At 36.1% G+C, this 23,378-nt stretch overlaps 1 protein-coding gene and 1 pseudogene across 17 annotated transcripts in view; one reads left to right on the forward strand and one right to left on the reverse strand.

Moving 5' to 3' along the window:
• Positions 1-23,378, forward strand: part of LOC105471012 (olfactory receptor 5M3) — a 377,575-nt gene that overhangs the window by 140,316 nt on the left and 213,881 nt on the right. The window lies entirely within an intron of this gene.
• Positions 2,978-18,758, reverse strand: LOC112429269 (putative olfactory receptor 5AK3; annotated as a pseudogene).

Here is a 23,378-nt window from a genome sequence, read left to right on the forward strand (position 1 = left end):
TTCCTGCATTAATTCACTTAGGATAATGATCTCTAGCTATATTCATGTGACTGCAAAGGATATGAATTTGTTCATTTTTATGGTGGTGTGGTATTTCATGGTATATATGTACCACATTTTCTTTACCCAATCCACCATTGATGGGCACTTAGGTTGATTGTATTGTTGCTATTGTGAATAGTGCTGTGATGAACATGCCAGCACATGTGTCTTTTTGGTAGAAAAAAATATTTTCTTTTCAATATATATCCAGTAATGGGATTACTTGGTCGAATGATAGTTTTAAGTACTTTCAGAAATCTACATACTACTTTCCACAGTGACTGAACTAATTTAGATTCCCAACAACAGTGTGTAAGTATTGGCTTTTCTTTGCAGCCTCACTAGCATCTATTGGTTTTATTCTTGACTTTTTTAATAATAGCCATTCTGACTGGTGTGTGATGGCTGTCTCATTGTGGTTTTGATTTGCATTTTTCTGGTGATTAGTGATGTTAAGCATTGTTTTCATATGTTTGTTAGTCGATTGTATATCTTTTGAGAAGTGTTTGTTCATGTCCTTTGTCCACTTTTTAATAGGGTTATTTGTTTTTATATTTGTTGAGTTGTTTAAGTTCCTTATAAATTCTGGATATTAGACTCTTGTTAGATGCATAGTTTGTGAATATTTTCTTCTGTTTTGTAGGTTGTCTGCTTACTCTGTTGATATATAAAATATATATACACACACACACACACACACATATATATATAAACTGTGCAGAAGCTCTTTAATTTAATTAGGTCCTACTTGTCAAATGTTGTTTTTGTTGCAATTGCTTTTGAAGACTTAGTCATAAATTATTTCCCAAGGCTGATGTCCAGAATGGCATTTCCCTGGTTTTCTTCTAGGATTTCTATAGTTTGAGGCCTTAGATTTAAATCTTTAACCTATCTTGAATTAGTTTTTGTGTCTGGTGAAAGGTAGGGTCTGGTTTCATTTTTTGGCATATGGCTAGCTAGCCAGTTATCCCAGCACAATTTATTAAATAGGAAGTCCTTTCTCCATTGCTTACTTCTGTTGACTTCATCGAAGAGCAGATGGCTGTATGTGTGTAGCTTTGTTTCTAGGTTCTCTATTCTGTTCCATGGGTCTATGTTTCTGTTTTTGTTCTAGTACCACACTGTTTTGGTTACTGTAGCCTTATAGTATGTTTTGAAATGGGTAATGTGATGTCTCCAGTTTTGTTCTTTTTGCTAAGGATTGCTTTGGCTATTTGGGCTCTTTTGTGGTTTCATATAACTTTTAGAATAGTTTTTCTAATTCTGTAAAAAAATGGCATCACTAGTTTGATAGAAATAGCATTGAATTTGTAGATTGCTTGGGATAGTATGGCCATTTTAATGATATTGATTATTCTTATCCATGAGCATGAACTGCTTTTTCATTTGTTTGTGTCATTCTGATTTCTTTGGGTAATATTTTGTAATTCTCTTTGTAGAGATATTTCATCTCCTTGGTTAGATGTATTCTTAAGTATTTTATTATTTTTTTGGTGGCTAGTGTAAATGGGATTGCATTCTTAAATTTGGCTTTCAGCTTGAACTTTATTGGTATATGAAAATGCTACTAATTTTTGAATATTGATTTTGTAACTTAAAACTTTACTAAAGTCATTTATCAGTTTCAGGAGCCCTTTGGCAGAGTCTGGAGTTTTCTAGATATAGAATCATATTGTCCACAAAGAGAGATAGTTTGATTCTTTTTCTGTTTAGATGCCTTTTGTTTCTTTCTCTTGCCTGGTTACTCTACTTAAGACTTCCAGTACTATGTTTAATAGGGATGGTGAGAGTGAACATCCCTGCCTTGTTCTAGTTCTCAAGGGGGAATGCTTCCAGTTTTTGCTCATTCATTATAATGTTGGCTGTGACTTTGTCACAGATGGCACTTATTTTGAGATATATTGCTTTGATGCCTAGTTTGTTGAGTGTTTTTATTATAAAGGGATGTAGGATTTTATTAAAGGATTTTTCTGCATCTATTGAAATGATCATATGGTTTTTGTTTTAAATCCTATTGACGTGGTGAATCACATTTAATAATTTGTATATTTTGAGCCAAACTCGCATTCCAAGAATGATGCCTATTTGATCATGGTGAATTAACTTTTGATGTGCTCTTCAATTCGATTTGCTAGTATTTCATTGTTGGCTTTGCATCTACGTTCATCAGGGATATTTGCCTGTAGTTTTATTTTATTTTATTGTGTTTTGTCTTTGCTAAGTTTTGGTATCAGGGTAATTGTGGCTTCATAGAATGAGTTACAAAGGAGTTCTTCCTCTTCAATGTTTTGAAATAGTTTCAATAGCATTGGTATCATCTCTTCTTTTTACATCTAGCAGAATTTGACTGCAAATTTGTCTTGTCTGGGCCCCTTTTTGGATGGCACTTGGCTTTCACTTCAGAACTTGATATTGGTTCATTCAGAGTTTCAGTTTCTTCCTGATTAAATCTTGGGAGGTTGTGTGTTCCGGGAATTTATCTGTTTCCTCTAGATGTTCTAGTTTATTTGCATAGAAGTGTTCATAATAGTCTCTGAGGATCTTTTGTATTTCTGTGGGATTGGTTATAATGTCACCTTTGTCTTTTCTGGTTGTGATTACTTGGATCTTTCCTTTTTTTTTTTCTTTGCGAATCTAGGTAGAAGCCTACCAATTTTATTGATTATTAAAAAAAAAAACAAGTTTTGGTTTCATTGATTCTTTGTCTCAATTTTGGGGTCTCAATTTCGTTCAGTTCTGTTCTGATTTTAGTTATTTTTTTTCTTCTGCTAGCTTTGAGATTGGTTGGGTTTTATTTTTCTAATTGCTCTAGGTGTGATGTTAGATGGTTAATTTGAGATTTTTCTACATGCTCCCTATTTTAGAAACATTAAGTTTTGGCAGATTAGCTGTGCTGGTTGCTTTGTTGTGTCGAGTTTTAACAACTGTGTCTAATTTAACAAAACTTTTTTCCTATCACTTTTAAAGCTTCTTTTACTTCCTTATTTCTCAAGCTATAGATTAAAGGATTCAACATGGGAATAACAGTGCCAGAAAATATAGAGGCTACTTTCATATTCTCCTGAGAATTATTAGACTGAGGCTGTAAGTACATGTAAGAGAGTGTCCCATAGAAAATGGTTACTACTGTCAGGTGTGAGGCACATGAGGAGAAGGATTTTTTTCCTCCTTGCAGTAGAAGACATTTTCAGGATGGTGACCATAATGTAGATGTAGGAAAAGATGATGACCAACCCATTGAACATCAAGTTAAATCCCACAAAGACAACATCTAGAATGATGTTGATGTCAATGTTGGACCATGAAAGGGCAAGAATTGGGGGACCATCACAGAAAAAGTGATTGATGTTATTGGACTTGCAGAAGGACAGAGAAAATGTAAAACTTGTACGTACAGAGGCATTTATTGAGCCCGTAATATATGAACCAGCTACCAATTGGATGTAGACTGTTTGGGACATGATCATGGGATAGTGAAGCAACATAACGATCCATTGCCATAATAGCCAGGAGATAACAGTCACTGGTTGCAAATGTTGCATAAACTAAGAATTGTATCACACAGCCCTAAAACGATATCAAATTCTTTTCTTCTGTGAAGCTTTGGAGCATCTTGGGAGTGATAGCAGAAGTGTAACAGATAACAACAAAAGCCAAATTTTGTAGGAAAAAAGTACATGGGTGTTTGAAGTCTGGAGTCAGTCTTGATGAGTAAGATAATTCCAACATTTCCTACCAGGTAGGTCACATAGATCAGAAGAAGTACAATGAAAAGGACATGCCGAAATTCCTGTTGGACACCAAATCCCAGAAGATGGAATTCAGTCACTTCAGTGCAACTTTACATCCCAGGGATGAAGCCTACTTGATCATGGTGGATAAGCTTTTTGATGTGCTGCTGGATTCAGTTTACCAGTATTTTTATTGAGGATTTTTGCATTAACATTCATCAGGGCTATTGGCCTGAAGTTTTCTTTTGTTGTTGTATCTCTGCCAGGTTTTGATATCAGGATGATGCTGGCTTTATAAAATGAGTTATGGAGGAATCTCTCCTTTTCAATTGTTTGGAATAGTTGCAGTAGAAGTGGTACCAGCTCCTCTTTGTACCTCTGGTAGAATTCAGTTGTAAATCTGTCTGGTCCTGGGCTTTTTGTGGTTGTTGTTGTTGGTAGGCTATTTATACTGCCTCAATTTCAGAACTTACTATTGGTCTATCAGGGATTCGATTTCTTCCTGGTTTAGTCTCAGGAGGGTGTTATGTGTCCAGGAATTTATCCATTTCTTCTAGATTTTCTAGTTTATGTGCATATAGGTGTTTGTAGTATTCTCTGATGGTTGTTTGTATCTCTGTGGGGTCAGCAGGATATCCCCCTTATCATTTCTGAGGGTATCTATTTTATTCTTCACTCTTTTCTTCCTTATTAATCTAGCTAGTGGTCTATTTTATTAATTTTTTTTCAAAGAACCAGTTCCTGGATTCATTGATTTTTACAGGGTTTTTAATGTCTCTGTCTCCTTCAGTTCTGCTCTGATCTCGGTTATTTCTTGTCTTCTGCTAGCTTTCGGGTTTGTTTCCTTTTGGTTCTCTAGTTCGTTTAGTCATGATATTAGGTTGTACATTTGAGATCTTTCTAGCCTTTTGATGTGGTCATTTAGTGCTGTAAATCTCCCTCTTAACATCACCTTAGCTGCATCTCAGAGATTCTGGTACCTCATCTCTTCGTTCTCATTAGATTCAAAGAACTTCCTGATTTCTGCCTTAATTTCATTACTTACCCAGTAAATCAATAAATGTAATTTATCATATAAACAGAACTAAAGACAAAAACTACATAATTATTTCAATAGATGCAGAAAAGGCCTTCAATAATCAACATCTCTTCATGTTAAAATTCTCAATAAACTATGTATTGAGGGAGCATACCTCAAAATAATAAAGTCATACGTGACAAACCTACAGCCAACATTATACTGAATGGGCAAAAGCTGGAAATGTTCTTGAAAACTGGCACAAGACAAGGATGCCCTGTCTCACCACTCCTATTCAATATAGTATTGGAAGCTCTGGCCAGGGCAATCAGTCAAGAAAAAAATAAAGCGTATTCAAATAGGAGGAGAGGAAGTCAAATTGTCTTTGTTTGCAGATGACATATTTCTATATCTAAAAAACCCCATCGTCTCAGGCCAAAAGCTTCTTATTCTGATAAGCAACTTCAGCAAAGTCTCAGGATACAAAATCAATGTGCGAAAGTCACAAGCATTCCTATACACCAACAACAGGCAAGCAGAGAGCCAAATCATGAATGAAGTCCCATTCACAATTGCTACAAAGATAACAAAATACCTAGGAACACAGGTAATAAAGGAAATCAAGGAACTCTTCAAGGAGAACTAGAAACCACTGCTCAAGGAAATCAGAGAGGACACAAACAAATGGAAGAACATTCTATGCTCATGGGTAGGAAGAATCAATATTATGAAAATGGTCATACTGCCCAATTTATACATTCAATGCTATTACCATTACACTCCCATTGAAATTCTTCACAGAATTAGAAGAAACTATTTTAAAATTCATATGGAACAACAACAAAAAAAGTGCCAGAATAGCCAAGACAATGCTAAGCAAACAGAACAAAGCTGGAGGCATCACCCTACTTGACTTTAATCTGTACTACCAGGCTCTAGTAACCCAAGTAACCCAAACATCATGGTATTAGTTAAAAAAAAAAAAAAAAAAAAAAAAAAAAAAAAAAAAAAAAAGCAGGCACATAGATCAATGGAACAAAATAGAGAACTCAGAAATAAGACTGCACACCTACAACCGTCTGATTTTTGACAAACCTGACAAAAGCAATGGGGAAAGAATTCCTTATTTAATAAATGGTGGTGGGAGAACTGGCTAGCCATATGCAGAAAATGGAAACTGGACCCCTTCCTTACACCCTATACAAACATAAACTCAAGATGGATTAAAGACTTAAATGTAAAACCCCAAACTACAAAAACTCTAGAAGAAAATCTAGGCAGTACCATTCAGGAGATAAGCATGGGCAAATATTTCATGAAGAAAACACCAAAAGCAATTTTGACAAAAGCAAAAATTGACAAATGGAATCCAGTTCAACTAAAGAGCTTTAGGACAGCAAAAGAAACTATCATCAGAGTGAAGGGACAATAGAAAGAATTGGGGAAAAGTTTTGCGGTCTGTCCATCTGACAAAGATCTAATATCCAGTCTACAAGGAACTTAAAATTACAAGCAAAAAACAAACAACCCCATTAAAAAGTGGGCAAAGGATGTGAACAGATACTTCTCAAAAAAAGACATACATGAGGCCAATAAACATACGAAAAAAAAGCTCAGTATTGCTGGTAACTAACAAAATGCAAATAAAAACCACATTGAGATAGCATCTTATGCCAATCAGAGTGGCAATTATTAAAAAATCAGAAAACAGCAGACGTTGGTGAGGTTGCAGAGATAAAGGAATTCTTTTATACTGTTGGTGGGAGTGTAAATTAATTCAACTATTTGGAAGTTAGTGTGATGGTCACTCAAAGACCTAGAGGCAGAAATACCATTTGACCCAGCAATCCCATTACTGGATATATACCCAGAGGAATATAAATCATTCTATTATAAAGATACATGCACACATATATTCATTGCAGTACTATTCACATAGCAAAGACATGGAATCAACCCAAATGCCTATCAATGATAGACTGGATTAAAAAAAATTACACCCAGTGAAATACTGGTGGACAAGGAACAAGATTATGTCCTTTGCAGAAACATGGATGGCGTTGGAAGCCATTATCTTCAGGAAAACTAACACAGGAACAGAAAACCGAACACCACATGTTCTCACTTATAAGTGAGAGGTGAATAATGAGAAAACATGAACACATTTCAGGGAACAATACAGATTGGGGCCTGTTGTTGGGTGTGGGTGTAGGGAGAGCATCAGGAAGACTAGCTAATGGATGTTGAGCTTAATACCAAGGTGATGGGATGATCTGTGCAGGAAACTACCAATGCACACATTTACCTATGTAACAAACCTGCACATTGTGAACATGTACCCCTGAACTTAAAATAAAAATTAAAAGGAAAATAAAGAATCCCTCCTGTCCAAAAATATATGTAGATTGTGGACTCTTTGAAAAATCACACTCTTTCTCACTCCTACTGTCTCTTGCTTCCATTGTCTATATTTATTCATGGATAATTGCCAGAAAGTGTGCACAGCAAATTCAAGTACAGTTATTCATGGATGTGGGATTAGGTGAAAAAGAACATTATTTTCCAAACTTATAAACTTCTGAACTTCTACTGTCACTTTTACAATGGGAATTTATGACCATTATTTTTCTAAAAATGAAGAAAACAAATGTATGTTTTCTTGATATGCTACAGTTGCCTTCCATTTTTAAAATTAACTGTTCTTTTTCTTTCTTGTTTCTCTTTTTTTTCCCTGCATTTCTGTGGGTCACTTAAACTTTTTCTTATAATCCCATTTTGATGCATCTATAGTGATATTTTTGTGTGGTGTTTTTATTAGATATCTTTGTATAGCATTTTTAGTGGCTTCTTTAGGTGTTGCATTATATGGGCATACCTTGTTTTATTGTGCTTTACCTGTATTGTTGTATTTTTTAAATAAATTAAAGGTTTGTGGCAATCCTGCATTAAGCAAGTCTATTAGCACCATTTTCCAGCAGCATGCACCCATTTAGTGTTGTTGTGTCAGCATTTTTAGCAATAAAGTATTTTTTAGTTATGCCATATAGTTTTTTTAGACATAATGCTATTGCACATTTAATAGACTACAGTATAGTGTAAACTTTTATATGCACTGGGAAACCAAAAAATTTGTATGACTTGCTTTATTGTGATAGTCACCTAATTGAGGTGGTCTGGAACTGAACCTATAATATCTCTGAGGTATGCCTGTAAATCATAATTGCAGTCCATTTTATCAGTTTGAGTGAAGCGTGGAAACCTTACGTCCTTTTTAACATCTTTACCCTTTCACACTTATAATTGTCTTAAATAATTCTTCTGCATACACTGAGTACCACATTAGATAGTGTTATAATTTTTGCTTCAACTCTCAAACATAATTTTAAAAACTCAAAAGAGAAGAAAAGTTTGTTATATTTTACTCTTTAAACCTTTCTTACTTTCTGATGTTTCATGTATCTTTCATTTAATAACAAATAAAAGAAAGAGTATGGCAGAATGGAAAGAAAAATGACACAATTATATTCTGTGTACAAAAAAACTCACCTCAAATATAGTAACACATGTAGCTTTGAAATAAAAAGAAGGAAAGAATATATCATGCAAACACAAATTAAGAGAATGAAAGTGTGGCTATATAAATGTTAGACAAAGTATATTTCACAGCAAAAAATATTACCAGGACAAAGACAGACATTACTTAATAAAAATGTTAATCCATCATGAAGAAATAGCAATCCTAAATGTGTAGGCACCAAAAAAGTGGGCTATAATATATATAAAGGAAAAAATAATAAACTGAGTTGAGGTAAAGACAAATATACAATTATAGTTGAAGAATTTAATATTTCTTTCTCAGCAATTTATGGAACAACTAGACAGAAAATCAGTAAGGATATAGAAGAACCCAGCACCCACCATCAACCAACAGGATGTCATTGAAAAAAAAAAAGAATTACCTTTAAAAAAATTAGTTATAGAACAGTCCACCTCACATGAGTAGAATACATGTTTTTTCCAGCACTTGCAGAATGTATATCAAGAGAGATTGTATATAATCTATATAATTTTAGAAGAATAGAATTCACAGTGTGTGTTCCTGACTACAAAGAAATTGAAGGAGATATAAACCACAGAAATGTAACAGGAAATTCTCCAGGCATTTGGAAACAGAATAACACATTTATAAACAATCTTTGGGTCAAAGAGGCAGTCACAAGGGAAATACAAAATATTGAACTTAATAAAAATACAGTACTTAAAATTTATGGGGTACGGTTAAATCAATGTTTAGTGGACAACATAGAATACTAGATGCTTATATTTTAAAAAAGAAAAAGGCTGAAATCAATAATCTAAGCCTCTACTTCAAAAATGTAGAAAAAGAAGAACAAAACAAATCCAAAGCAAGCGGAAGAAGGAGAATAGTAAGGCTAAGATCAGAATTCAATGAATTAGACACAGAAAAGCAATGGAAAGAAAACTGTGAGACGAGAGAGGGGCTCGTTTTAAAGACAATAAAACTGACAAACCTCCAGAAAGTTTACATCATTATACCTGATGTAAATGACAAGCTGATGGGTGCTGACGAGTTGATGGGTGCAGCACGCCAACATGGCACAAGTATACATATGTAACAAACCTGCACGTTATGCACATGTACCCTAGAACTTAAAGTATATATATAAAAAAAAAGATAAAAGAGAAAAGATGCAAATTACGAAGTCCAGAAAAACAGGGATATCACTACAGACCCTGCAGACACAAAAAGAGAATAAGAGAATACTACAAACATCTATACACATATTAATTTGACAACTGAAATGACATAAATAAATTGAAAAGTATAAGCTAACCCATATGAAATTGATAATTTGAGTAACCCTACAGCCATGAAGAAAATTGAATTTATAACGTAAAAACTTCCTTTTAACAATATCACAGCATAATTCACTAAATGTTTAAAAAAGAATTAACTTCAATTCTATACAATTTCTTTCAGAAAACAGATGTGGAAAGAACACTTCTTAACTTATTCTATGAATCCAGTATTACCCTGTTAGCAAAAGCAGACAAAGTGGCACACACAAAAAACAAGACCATAGCCCAATATTTTTAATGAATATAGATGCAAAAATCTTTAACAAAATATTAGCAAATAGAATTCAGTGATATGTAAAAAATTATACGCAGTGACCAAGTTGGGTATATTACAGGTCCAAAGGAGAAAAATCACAGGTTCATATAAATAGATGAACATTATGAATTTGATGAAATTCAACATCTACTCATGATTTAAAAAATGCAGAACACTAGGAAAATAGGGCAACTTCCTCAACTTGATGAATAATATCTACAGGAAAACCTATAGCTAACATCCTACTTTATAATAGTTGCTAACTGAATGCTTGCCCCTAAAACTGGGAACAGATGGGAGAGAATATTCACTTTCCCCCGTGCTGTTCAACATAGTTGGGGAAGTTCTACTTAGTGAAGGAAGAATAGGCATAAAAGTCATACAGATCAGAAAGGAAGAAATAAAACTGTCATTTGTAGATGACATGATGGTATATGTAGAATATTCCAATAATATACCAAAAACTTCTGGAAGTAACAAGTGAGTTCAGAAAAGTTACAGAATACAAGATAGTTATAAAAAAGCAATAGTATTTCCATATTAGCATTAAACATGTGGGAACTGGAATAAACACAGTACCACTGATAATGTTCAAAAAATGAAATACTTAAGTATAAATCTAACAGAACCAATATAGTACTTGATGATGAACATTACAATGTGCTGATGGAAGAAATCAAAGAAGATCTAAATAAAGATATATTGCATGTTCTCACTCATAGGTGGGAACTGAACAATGAGATCACTTGGACTCAGGAAGGGAAACATCACACACCGGGGCCTATCATGGGGAGGGGGGAGGGGGGAGGGATTGCATTGGGAGTTATACCTGATGTAAATGACGAGTTGATGGGTGCAGCACACCAACATGGCACAAGTATACATACGTAACAAACCTGCACGTTATGCACATGTACCCTAGAACTTAAAGTATAATAATAATAAATAAATTTAAAAAAAAAAGGTTACTAAAAGAAACAGGAAAAAAAAATATTTAGACTTTCAGATTATTTATTAAATTCAACATGGCCAAATTCAGCAGGAGCAACAATAGGTATACTATACCCAAGAAGCTTCTGAATACCGGAATTTAGTACCTTTCAAATCTGCAATTAAAGATAATCTCTGTTGTGATCTAAAAAAAAAAAAAAAAAAAAAAAAGATATATTGCATTTGGGAATTATAAGACTCAATATAATGGTGTCTGTTCTCCCCATATTGATGTACAGGTTTAACAAAAGTGCAATCAATATCTGAGCATAGTTATTTTCAGTATGTGGAAAAGAATATTCTAAATTTATAGGGAAGAGCAAAGAAGTTAGAATAGCTGACAGAATTCTAAAAAAGAAGAAAAAAATGAGATGAATCACTTTACCTAACATTGAGAGTTTTTATATATCAACAGTAATTAACACTGTGGTTTTGGTGGAATGATAAATACAAAGATGGAACAAAATAGTGAACTGACAAATAGATCCACACGAGTGCAGCCATTTGATTTTTGAGCAGGTTGAAAAACAATTCAATGGAGGAAGCCTTTTTTCAGTAAGTAGTGCTGAGACAATTGGATATTCATAGGCAAAAAAATGAACCCCAACCTAAACCCCATGCCTTATATAAAAATTAACTCAAAATGAATCATAGCTTTAAATGTAAAATATAAAACTTTAAAACTCTTTAGACAGCAATGTAAGACAAAATCTTCAGGGCAAAATTTTTAGGATAGGTCTCGTGAAGAGTTCTTAGCTATGACACCAAAAGAACAATCCCTCTCCCCCACAACAAAAACCTCAGTAATTGAATCTCATTAAAATTAAGCTTTTGCTCTGTTAAAGAGGACGAAAAAGCACACTACAGACTATCTGATAAAGGAAATGCATTTAGAGAATATATAAAGAACTCTCAAACTGAAAAAAAATCAAATTAGAAAACGAATGAATGACATGAGTGACATTTTACCAAAAAGTGCTATATGGATGGTAAATAAGCACATGAAAAGGTGTCCAACATCATTAGCCATTAGGGAAATGCAAAGTAAAAACAAAATGAGATATCACTACACTGCAAGTGAGGTATCACTGCAGAATGGCTAAAATGAAAAAGCAAAGACAATAGCAAATGCTGGCAAAGACATAGTAACTAGGTCTCTTATACATTGCTGGTGAAAATGGTGGTCATTCTGGAAAATAGTTTGGCAGTTGCATAGATAGCTAGACATACACTTACTATACAACCCAGTCCTTGGACTTGTGGGCAATTATATTTGCATAAAACTTATATTCACACAAAATCCTGTACAAAATTTTTTGTAACATTTATATTGGTAGTAGCCAAAAACTATCAACAATCAAATGCCCTGTGATAAGCGAACGGTTTAGCATATTGTGGCACATCCATACTATGGAATATTACTCAAAATAAAAGAGGAATAAACTATTGATAAATGCAGAAACTTGGATGAATCTCAAGGGCATTATTGTGAGTGTAAAAAGTCAACATCAAAAGGTCGTATACTATGTAATTCGAGTTACAAATATTATCAAAATGACAAAATTATAGAAATACAGAACAGATTGGTGATTGCTAGAGGTTGGGGTGGTTAGTGGAGGGGTGTGGTATGACCAGAAGGGGTAGCACAAAGGAGATATGTAGAATCTGAGATCTGTGATCGAACAAGTCTGTATCTAAACTGCAGTGGTAGCTACACAAATCTACACACATATGAAATGGCATAGAGCTATACATACAATTGTCTCAGCATCAAAATCCTGTTTTGATGTCATATTATAATTATGTAAGATTGAACCATTGAGGGAAAAGTGAGTGAAGGATATATGAGACTTCTCCCTATTATCTTTGAAACTTCCTCTGAATCTATATTTCCTAATAAAAAGTTTAAAAATGAAGGCCAAAAAATAGGGTCTGTTGTGCAGTGATGTGAGGTTTAAGTGAGGAAATTTATGTAAATTCCCAACACGGGGCTGAGAATGGAAGGTATGCCCAGCAAATGACTTTAAAAACAATGCAAATAATACGTTAAAGGCATATTGTATTGGTTACTTCATTGATCAGTTGATTGATGGATTCATTCAATTGTTTGTTCATTCATATTCTTTCCCAGGTAATACTCAGCTGAATCAAACTACCAGGGATGAAATAATTCCTCCTGGTTTTGAGGTGAAACATGCTGGGGATGTGATTAACCTTTTGCTCCAAAATTTCCACCATGCACCGGCATGATACATGGCAGACTTTGAACAAAATGCTATTTGCTTTGTTTTACTTACGTTGAGGTTGCCTACACATTCTCTTTTGGCAGCTGGCACTGATTGCTCACCAAGGTCTGTCTTTTCAGTTCGTCCTTATCAGCGAGAATATAGCCAGGGCATGAGAGATCAATACCCACTCCCTGGAGAACCTGAGGTTCCAGGAGCTCAGATGTAATTTGGAAAAACAATGTTTGCTAGTTATTTTCTGCTGAAGCAAAGTTAAGCTCTCCAGGGGGAACAAAATTCTTGTTTTAATGCCATCAGGGACTTTTTGCCTTCATTTTTGAGAACTGCCCTGCTACTGACAATTTATTTTTAACCTTCTTCCTCCCTTTTATTCTTCTCTTTCTTCATTCTTTTTTCTTTCTTCCTGCTTTTATGTCTTACCCTCACCTTCTCTTTTTTTGAGTGTGAGGGATAAATAACAAACCATCTACATGGTAAAAAACTCAGAAATATGAAAGTGTATGGAGTATAAACCATGTCCCCACCTATCCCTTGATTTCTGATCTTCATTTTCCTTCCCTGGGGATCACCACTGTTACAAGCTCTTGTTGTTCTTCCGGACATACAAGACTTGCCTTGCATTTGAAAACATATTTTGTTCATATACTTTACTCCACCTGCAACAAAGACAATGTATGTCTTATTCACACGTATTATCCACATTTTTTGGGGTGATTTGTCTCCATCAGTATGAAGAGAGAAGCCTCACTCTTTTTATTGGTTATATTATATTTTATTGAACAGTTGCATTCATTACTCTGTTTAATTAGACTCTTTCCCCCACCCGTTGGTGACATTTAGGTTGTTTTCAATATTTTACTAATATAAACAACGTTACTGTAAATTATTGTGAATATATCTGTAGGTTTAAAAGGTATTTTGGAGAGAAAACTGAGTAAAGGGTATAATAATGATAACTTTTGATACTTATTGCTCAGCTACCCTCCAGAGGCTGTACCAATTTATACTACTTCTACCAAATCTAGTGACTATTTCCTTAAATTTTAATAGACAATTAGAAAACTTTTATTAAAATTTGTTATTTTTATAAGTGAAAAATAATATATTTTGTTTGCCCTTTTCTCATATGAAACAGGTTGATATCGTTTTATATTTCTCAGAATAATTTTTTTTATTTTATGTGAATTATCTGTTATATATGTTGCCATCTAAAAAAGTATTTTGTTTTAAAATTGGTATTTTCAGTTAAGTACCCTCCTTTATAAGAGTTGATATTTGGTTTATTTATATCTCAATATTAATTTTTTTACTTTACTTTTGCTGTGCAGAAAAGTTTGATTTTTATGTGGACACACACACACACACACACACACACACACACACACATAAATGTATGTATTTACACTGATATGGTTTGGCTCTATGTACCCACCCAAATTTCAACTCAAATTGTAATCCCCTTGTGTCAAGTGAAGGACCTTGTGGGAGGTGATGGGATTATGGGCGAAGTTTCCCCCATGCTGTTCTCGTGGTAGTGGGTGATACGTTTGGCTTTGTCCCCACCCAAATATCATCTTGAATTCCCATGTCTTGGGGGAGGGACCTGGTGGGAGGTAATTGAATCATGGGGGCAGGTCTTTCCCATGCTGTTCTCGTGATAGTGAATGCATTTTATGAGAGCTGATGGTTGTAAAAATGGGAGTTTCCCTGGACAAGCTCTCTCTCTTTGCTTGCTGCCATCCATGTAAGACGTGACTTACTCCTACTTGCCTTCTGCCATGATTGTGAGGCCTCCCCAGCCACGTGGAACTTCAGGTCCATTAAACCTCTTTCTTTCAAAAATTGCCAAGTCTAGGGTATGTCTTTATCAGTGGTGTGAAAAGAGACTAATACAGTGAGTGAGTTCTCTTGCAATCTGATGGTTTAAAAAAGTGTTTGGCAGTTTTCCCCTGCACTCTTCTCTCTTGCCTGCTGCCATGTAAGACATGCCTCACTTTCCCTTTGTTTTCTGCTATGATAGTAAGTTTCCTGAGGTCTCCCCAGTCATGAGAAGCTGCGAGTCAATTAAACCTCTTTACTTTATAGATTACCCAGTCTTGGGTAGTTTCTTGATAGCAGTGTGAAAATGGATTAATTCATACATACATTCACACACACATGCACACACACAAACACATATAATTTTTTAAAAATTTCAACTTTTATTTTAAATACAGGGGGTACATGTGCAGGTTTGTTACATGAATATATTGTACTCAAGTAGTGAGCATACAACCCAATAGGTAGTTTTTCAACCCATACCCTCTTCCCTTCCTGTCCCCTAGTAGTCTCCAGAGTCTATTATTTCCACATTTATGTCCATATGTGATCAATGTTTAGTTCCCACTTATAAATGAGAACATGCAGTATTTGGTTTTCTGTTCTAGCATTAATTCACTTAGGATTATGGCCTCCGGCTCCATCCATGGTGCTAAAAAAGACATAATTTCATTATTTTTAATGGCTGCATAGTATTCCATAGTTTATTTGTACCACGTTTTCTTTATTCAATTCACCACTGATGGGCGTGAAGGTTGATTTCATGTCTTTGCTATTGAGAATAGCATGGTGATGAACATATGAGTGCATGTGTCTTTTTGGTATACACCAGTAGTGGGATTGCTGGGTCAAATGGTAGCTCTGTTTTATGTTGTTGGAAATCACCAGACTGCTTTCCACAGTGGCTGAACTAATTTACATTTCCAACAGTCTATAAGCATTTCCTTTTCTCCACAACCTGGCAAGCATCTGTTGTCTTTTGACTTTTTAATAGTAGCTGTTCTAACTGGTTTGAGATTTTATCTCATTGTGGTTTTGATTTACATTTCTCTGATGATTAGTGATATTGAAAATTTTTATTCATGTTTGTGGGCTGCATATTTTTTTTTTCTTTTGAGAAGGGTCTGTTCATGTTCTTTGCCCACTTTTTAATGAGGTTGTTAATTTTTTGCGTATAAATTTGTTTAAATTCCTTACAGATTGTTGATATAGACCTTTGTTGGATGTATCGTTTGTGAATATTTTCTCCCATCCTGTAGGTTGTCTGTTTACTCTATTGATAGTTTCTTTTGCTGTGAAGAAGATTTTTAATTGGGTCTCACTCGTCAGTTTTTGTTTTTTTTTCAGTTGCTTTTGAAGACTTCGCCAAAATTTTTTTGCTAAGTCTGATGTTAAGAAAGGGTATTTTCTAGGTTTTCTTTAAGGATATTCATAGTTTGAGGTCTTACATTTAAATATTTAATCAATTTTGAGTAATTTTTGTATATGGTGAAATCAATCTTCTGTATTTGGCTAGCCAGTTATTCCAGTACCACTTATTGAATAGGAAGTTCTTTCTGCATTGCTTATTTTTGTTGGCCTTGCCAAAAAACAGATGGTTGTAGGTGGGCAGCTTTATTTCTGAGTTTTCTGTTCTGTTCCATTGATCTATGTATCTGTGATTGTGTCAAAACAGTACCATGCTGTTTTGGTTATTGTAGCCTTATAATATAGTTTGAAGTCAGATAGTGTAATACCTTCACCTTTGTTCTTTAAAGGCTGAGTACTATTTCAGAGAGAGAGAGAGAGAGAGAGTGTGTGTGTGTGTGTGTGTGTGTGTGTACTACCTTTTCGTTATTCATTCATTGATGGACATTTAGGTTGTTTTAATATTGTGGCTATTGTGAATAATGTTGCAAAAATATGGGCATGAAGATATCTTCTGGATATCCTGATTTAAATTCCTTTGGATAATAACCAGAAGTAGTAACTTTCTGAGGAACTTCTATACTGTTTTCCATAATGGCTGTACCAAATTACATTGCCACCAACAGTATACAAGGGTTTCCTTTACTCCACATCCCTGTAACACTTATCTTTTGTGTTTTTAATAGCAGCCATGCTAACAAGCATGAAGAAGTATCTCATTGTAGTTTGACTTGCATTTCCCTGATAAGTAGTCATGTTGAGCATGGTCCCACCTTCAAATTTATTAAGGGTTCCTGGTGAGACCTACTCAGAAGGAACCCCTGACCCTTCTAGTCTTCATCAGTAGTCATGAGAGAGATAACCTTTTCTTCTTTCTTCCATTCAGGACATTCTCTGTTAAGATGTCCTGGCTTTTCACAGTTGTAACATCCACTTTGTCTTAGGAGTTTTCCCTGAATTTCTCTTCTTTCTCTGTGTCAAAACCTTATCTCCTTTGAGGGAGATCTTGGCCTAACCTTTTCCTGACTACCTCTTCCACAGTGGAAACTATGATTTTGGCTTTTTGTTTCTGCTTCTTTTCTTTTCTTACGAAGACCTTCTCAGCTTCACTCAGTAATTCCTCAATCGGTTTCTCATTCCATTCATCAGTGTTTTTGTAATTTTTTTAATAATGTTAGGCCAGCTCTTAGTTACAAAGTTAATCTTCAAAAGGCCTTGCCCTACTAGGTCCTCTGGATCTGATCTGGAGTATTTTCTCATTTGATCTCTGAGCCTCTATAGGAATGCAGAGGGAGTTACCTCTTTTTCTTGTTGAATCTTGAATGCCTTTGAGACATTTTGTGTGCCAGGAGTGGACTCTTTGATCCCTTTAATTATAGTTTCCTGAGGTCTTGCTTTTGGGCCCGGTCCCTGGGATCATTATTACCATTTGGGATCGACATTTGAAAATTTTTGTTCATCTGGCAAAACTTCTTGCCCGAGAGGGTGTTGCCTCTCTTAAATGGTCATGCCCCATCTCCTAATCATTCTGTTTTCTTCTCTTGTGAACAGGATATTCATGACAGATATCATTTCATCAAGGTGTAAAATCCAGGTCCTAGGAACTGGTCCAGCTGGTCTGCTAAAATGAGGGGATCTTCTAGGAGTGAATTTATTTCCTTCTTGAAATTCTTAACTTCAGTAGTTGTAAGAGGAGCATTTACAAAGCCAATCTCTCCCTGTCCCATGAGAACTTCCCTAAGAGGGAACATGCTCGATGCCTGTTGTGTGGAAGGAATAGGGAAGTTCACAATATTCCTCTTACACTGTTCTAATTATTTTCTTAAATTTGGATTAAGGATTTAAAGGAGGAGTTGGTTCGTCTTCCCCATGGTCTCCAGGTCTCTCTTTCTCTGACCCACCTGCTGCTCCTTGATCTTCCTGTCCCCTATGTTGTGAGATATATGGAGGGGGCAAGCATGATAGGGGGTCCAGGGCTTTTTGCTGGGCAAGGGCTTTTTACTAGGTTCTTTTTCTTCTTCTTTGAGGGGGAACATGGGGACTAATTCCTTGATTCAGCTAAGAGCATACCCTGCCTTTTCTTGTGAGGATGGGGTCTTATCATTCACATAGAGAATTAAAGCTTGGCACACCCAATGCTCATCTGAGCCAAATTTAGGCCACAACACCGAAGGCTTATGAATGGGGTCTTTGGGCCAGATAAAACAGGAATACTTTATCATCTTTTGCTTTTCCTTGTCCCTGGTTAGAGGGTTGTCTCTCCAAACCTGCAGCATTCTCCCCAAAGGACTATCCAGGAAAATGTCAAAGGGATTCTCTTTGGCTCCCTCTTTCCTTTGTCCTCTAGGCCTAGAATTTCTGTTTCCCATTTTTGGTCAGTCTCTGTGTCTGAACATTTCCTTGTGTACTCAACCCCCACTACTGGAGATTTTTTTGCACACCCCGAGAATCGCTTCATCCATCCCCGGCCATTTCCCTCGCGGGAGAACGGAACTCTGCACTCACTTCGTATCTAGGACACTTCTCAGTTACACACACTTGACCTCCAAAAATGCCCAACCACTAGGGCAGTCCATATAGTCCAATTTTCCTACCTTGGCTCATGAATGAGGTTGCCTGGTTGCTGTGGTGCCTACTTTTATCCCTGTGTCTCCTCTGCTGCCTTCTGAATAACAGTCTCTGGTTTGTCTATGGCCTCTGTGGGGAGCTGGGACATCTGGACAAAGCGGGCTGCCTAAATCAGGTGGGAGGCATCTCCCCTCTCAACTGGAGTCCCACTCCACACAGGCACAGAGATCCCAGATGAGCCCCCAAGTTTGTGAAACACATTCATCCATCCAAACCGAAGAATGGACTCGGAGACACAAACAACAGCAGAAACGAGTCTTTTAACGGTGGCCTTGGAAGATTGGGTGTCTGGTAGGCAGGCACACCTGGGGCAGTTCCAACAGGTAATTTATCTCCTAGCACACAAGTCCCTCCCCCAGTATGTCACTGGTTGAGTACTACGGGGTTACAATCTTACTGGACGTTGCCTAAGTTTCATTATCCCCCTTATTAGGTTATACCTTGGTCTCCTTCCCCACATAAGTTTCAGTTTCCCAATAATGAAACTTCTCTTTTCTGGGCTGACCCATTCTCTATATTCTGTTTGCTTATTGTGACTTTTTAGGTGCATGAACTGTGTGGTTTGTCACATCTGCAGGCTGGCTGCCAGTACTTAGATTTATCATACCTTGAAAATGGACCATTTAAAATGTTTTTTTTCACAGATGTGTTTATTAGGACTTACATACAGGACACTCTTGGACAGCAGCAGGAGAGCTCTAGAGATCCATGCTTCTTTCCATCTCTAAACTGCTTTTAAGCTAATTTTTTTGGCTTTTTTGTGTACTGTGTGCATGCAATGAGACTGCTTTTCTAGGTAAGTTCTCAGATACTCTCTGGGATGTTTAGATTTTCAGGGACACCTGCTCCTTCACTGGGCACCATGGCCTTAGCTCACCACCCAGCCTTCAGGGTTCAGGAAGTAGGCATATATATACCCTTAAGTAACCTTATGGGGGACCTGTAACGCAATAGTCCTCAGAGTTGTGTTACTCTCTTGCCATTAACTGTGGCAATATGCATGGAGTACTGTTAACCCAAGAAGCTCACCTGAAACTTTGGTGTCCAGAGTTTTTATTGGGACTTGATTATTTACTGACCACATGACTGATCTTTAAGATTCAAGGTACTCCTGGAGGTTCAGAATAATACCTCAGTCTCCAGTGCCTCTGGAGGTTTAAATCCAGAATATCCTAAAGACCCCATCACAAATCACATTGTTAGACTGTCCAGTGGCCAAAGCTTCCAAGCAAATAAAGACATTCTTATTAGGCAGTACATTCCAGTGATTTAGAGATTGTCTCCCAGTAGCTGAGGGCAAAGGTGAGATTTGTCTTTAGGCAAGCTTCATTCTTCACTACATTTTCTCCCACAGTACGTAACCTTTACTCACAGCCATATCTCAGGAATGCAAACTAAGACAAGTGCCACCATAGCTACAGTGGAAGCTTAGACATAAGGTCTTTATTTATGCGGCTGCATCACCTTCCACACAAAATAATAGTCCTTTCAGGAAGAAATAAAGGAGAATGAGTAGTGGATAGACAATCAATTATATTTTACTACAACAATGGAATACACATACAGAATAATAAATAAATTCTTTGTCTTTCAGCTTGTGTAGTATTGTCTTCCCCGTATTATTTCTGTCCAAAAATGCTCTCTGTATGATGCCATATTTCTTCCATCAGAGTCTAGACTAATATTTTAAAAAAATGAAGTTAGCTGAGGCCAGGCACAGTGGCTCATGCCTGTAATCCCAGCATTTTGGGAGGCCAAGGTGGGTGGATCTCCTGAGGTCAGGAGTTTGAGACCAGCCTGGCCAACATGGTGAAACCCTGTCTCTACTGAAAATACAAAAATTAGCCAGATGCGGTGGTGCGCGCCTGTAATCCCAGCTACCTGGGAGGCTGAGGCTGAAGAATTGCTTGAACCTGTGAGGCAGAGGTTGCAGTGAGCCGAGATCGCACCATTGCACTCCAGCCTAAGTGACAGGGCAAGACTCCGTCTCAAAAAAACAAAATACAATGAATAAAATAAAATAAATAAATAAAGTTAGCAATCTTTGCTAATCACTGACTTCAAGTTTTGGTTGGAGATTTGAACTTCTGTTGTAATGTTTTGGATACAGTTACTGGACCCAGGAAGTCCTTATAGAACATGGACTGCTGTAATGGAATGTAGCTAGTAAGTTTTGTCATTAGTAGATACATTTGAATTTTCTATGTGTAGTCCTTGTTCATGAATTAAACAGATATTTTAATTACCACCTAGTACATTTCTGACACTTAACAGATGCTGGGAATACAATAATTAGCAGAAAAGTCATCCTTCTCTTAACAGAGATTTCATTTGAGTGTTTTTCATTTACACAGCTATGGTAGAATGAATTATATCCTGATCTGGGTGTCAGTTGAAAAACAATTTACTCTGAGCAGAAATCTACCATGGTATGGTAGATTATAAAAATGACCACAGATTGTTTTCTTTATTGCATTCACAGCATTAGGATGCGACGTACAACCTGCGTACTAAAGCTTTTCTGCAAACAATTTCTCTTCTTGACTCAAAGGTTTCATGACCTCCCTTTGAATTCCCGTTGAGCTTCTGTAGTTTAAAGTATTCATCTGAACAAAACGAATAGTATGTCTTTTGTAAATAAATGATCACTGGCTAGGCTTTTAGGTCCACCTATTGCTAGATTATCTTTATCGAAGATAGAAATAGAAAATAATTGCAAAAAGGAGTTAGATGCAGTATAAAGAGGGTAGCTAACGATAGAAATAAGTGTTTTTTTAAGTGCCATAAAATGTAACAAATATGGGAATATAGGGTAGAAAAAATAGCCTGAATCGTAACAGGCTTTTTAAGGCAATGCATTTATTTATTTTACGTTCATATTTTTGCAATAATTTGGACAGAATTTATAAAGGGCCTAATATGTATTGTTTTTGTCACTATCTTGTGACATATTGTGGCTTTGATTGTTTTTCTTAATTGGGAGGTTTAAAATAGGCCATGTTGAGGTAGTCAAGCTCAACTCATTTGAAGCCTGGAGTTTGAATTTTGTTTTGGACAGCATATTTATCTTCTGTGAATAAGCTTTTTTCTTACTTTGTAAATAAGCTATTTCTTTCTTTGTAAATAAGCCGTTCAACTACCACCCACCCCCATTTGGTCGCAGGCTGGGGTGAGGGTCAGGGCCTCTTGGCAAAAGGAGTAGGTTGGCAGGAATTGTAGGATTTAGCATAGTGGCTATTTACTGGCTAACATGATAGTGTCTTATATTTTAATATAAAGCTAAATACTATCTTTATATTTTAGTAAATATATTATCCTTATGTATTTAGTAAAATATTAGTAATATTTTAACAACTGATGCAGGTTAACTGGCTGAATATTATCTGTGCCTGTAGGATTAGTAGGAAAATCTGGACATGTGCTCTATCAGTGGTATAGACCAGAACTTTCCAACCCACATGCTGGGACATCTTAATTTGCTGAAATATTGATCCCCTCCTCTCTCAGTTTAGTCAGGTGGGGACTGGGCCAGCCATAGTTTCCAGGTGGCCATTAGGGAGAATGAGGATCCTATTCCACTTACCCTTAATGTTTCACATAAACTTTACAATTTTATGTTTGTGGTATTTCAGAAAACTTGTTTTTCGCAGTATGCAAATATAAGATCTCTCTCTTGTGTTTTTTAAAACGATGAGAAGCTTTCAAACATTAGCAAAATAATCCTTTTAGGATACAGTGGCAACATATCCACTATACATTCGTCAGCCTGGATGTTTAGTTTCTTTTCGGTATGAACCCAACTCAATTTTTTCAAACTGAACAAAGTTGGTCAAACATGAAATTAAATGGGCTTGCATCTGTAATGCCTTCTCTCAGGATATGTCTTTGTTTATTAGCCATACCTCTAAACCACCTCCTCTCCCACCTTCTGCATCATACACTGTCTTATGCTTCCTGCTAGGTCTCGGCTAATCCTTTTTTATCACTACTGATCCCACTTTCTTCTCTCTCTTCTGCAGTGAAAACAGCTTTAAGATTCTCTGTCAAATCAAGTCTCCTTCTCTACTATTTTCCTCAGTGAACTCTCTGGGGGTACTGATCCCGTTTTCTTCTCTCTCTTCTGCAGTGAAAACAGCTTTAAGATTCTCTGTCAAATCAAGTCTCCTTCTCTGCTATTTTCCTCAGTGAACTCTCTGGGGAGTATGCTCACGTTGGTATCTTTTGTCCTTATTTTTCTTTTAGGATCCAGAAGGACATTTTCTCCAATTGTCTGCTATGCGTCTTCATTTAGGTTTTCTTTTCATACCACAGACTCAAGATGCTTAAAAGCAGCCCTTCGCTTTTGCTTTACCTTCTACTTT

Source organism: Macaca nemestrina, chromosome 12, assembly GCF_043159975.1.
Source record: "Macaca nemestrina isolate mMacNem1 chromosome 12, mMacNem.hap1, whole genome shotgun sequence".
Lineage (NCBI taxonomy): Eukaryota > Metazoa > Chordata > Mammalia > Primates > Cercopithecidae > Macaca > Macaca nemestrina.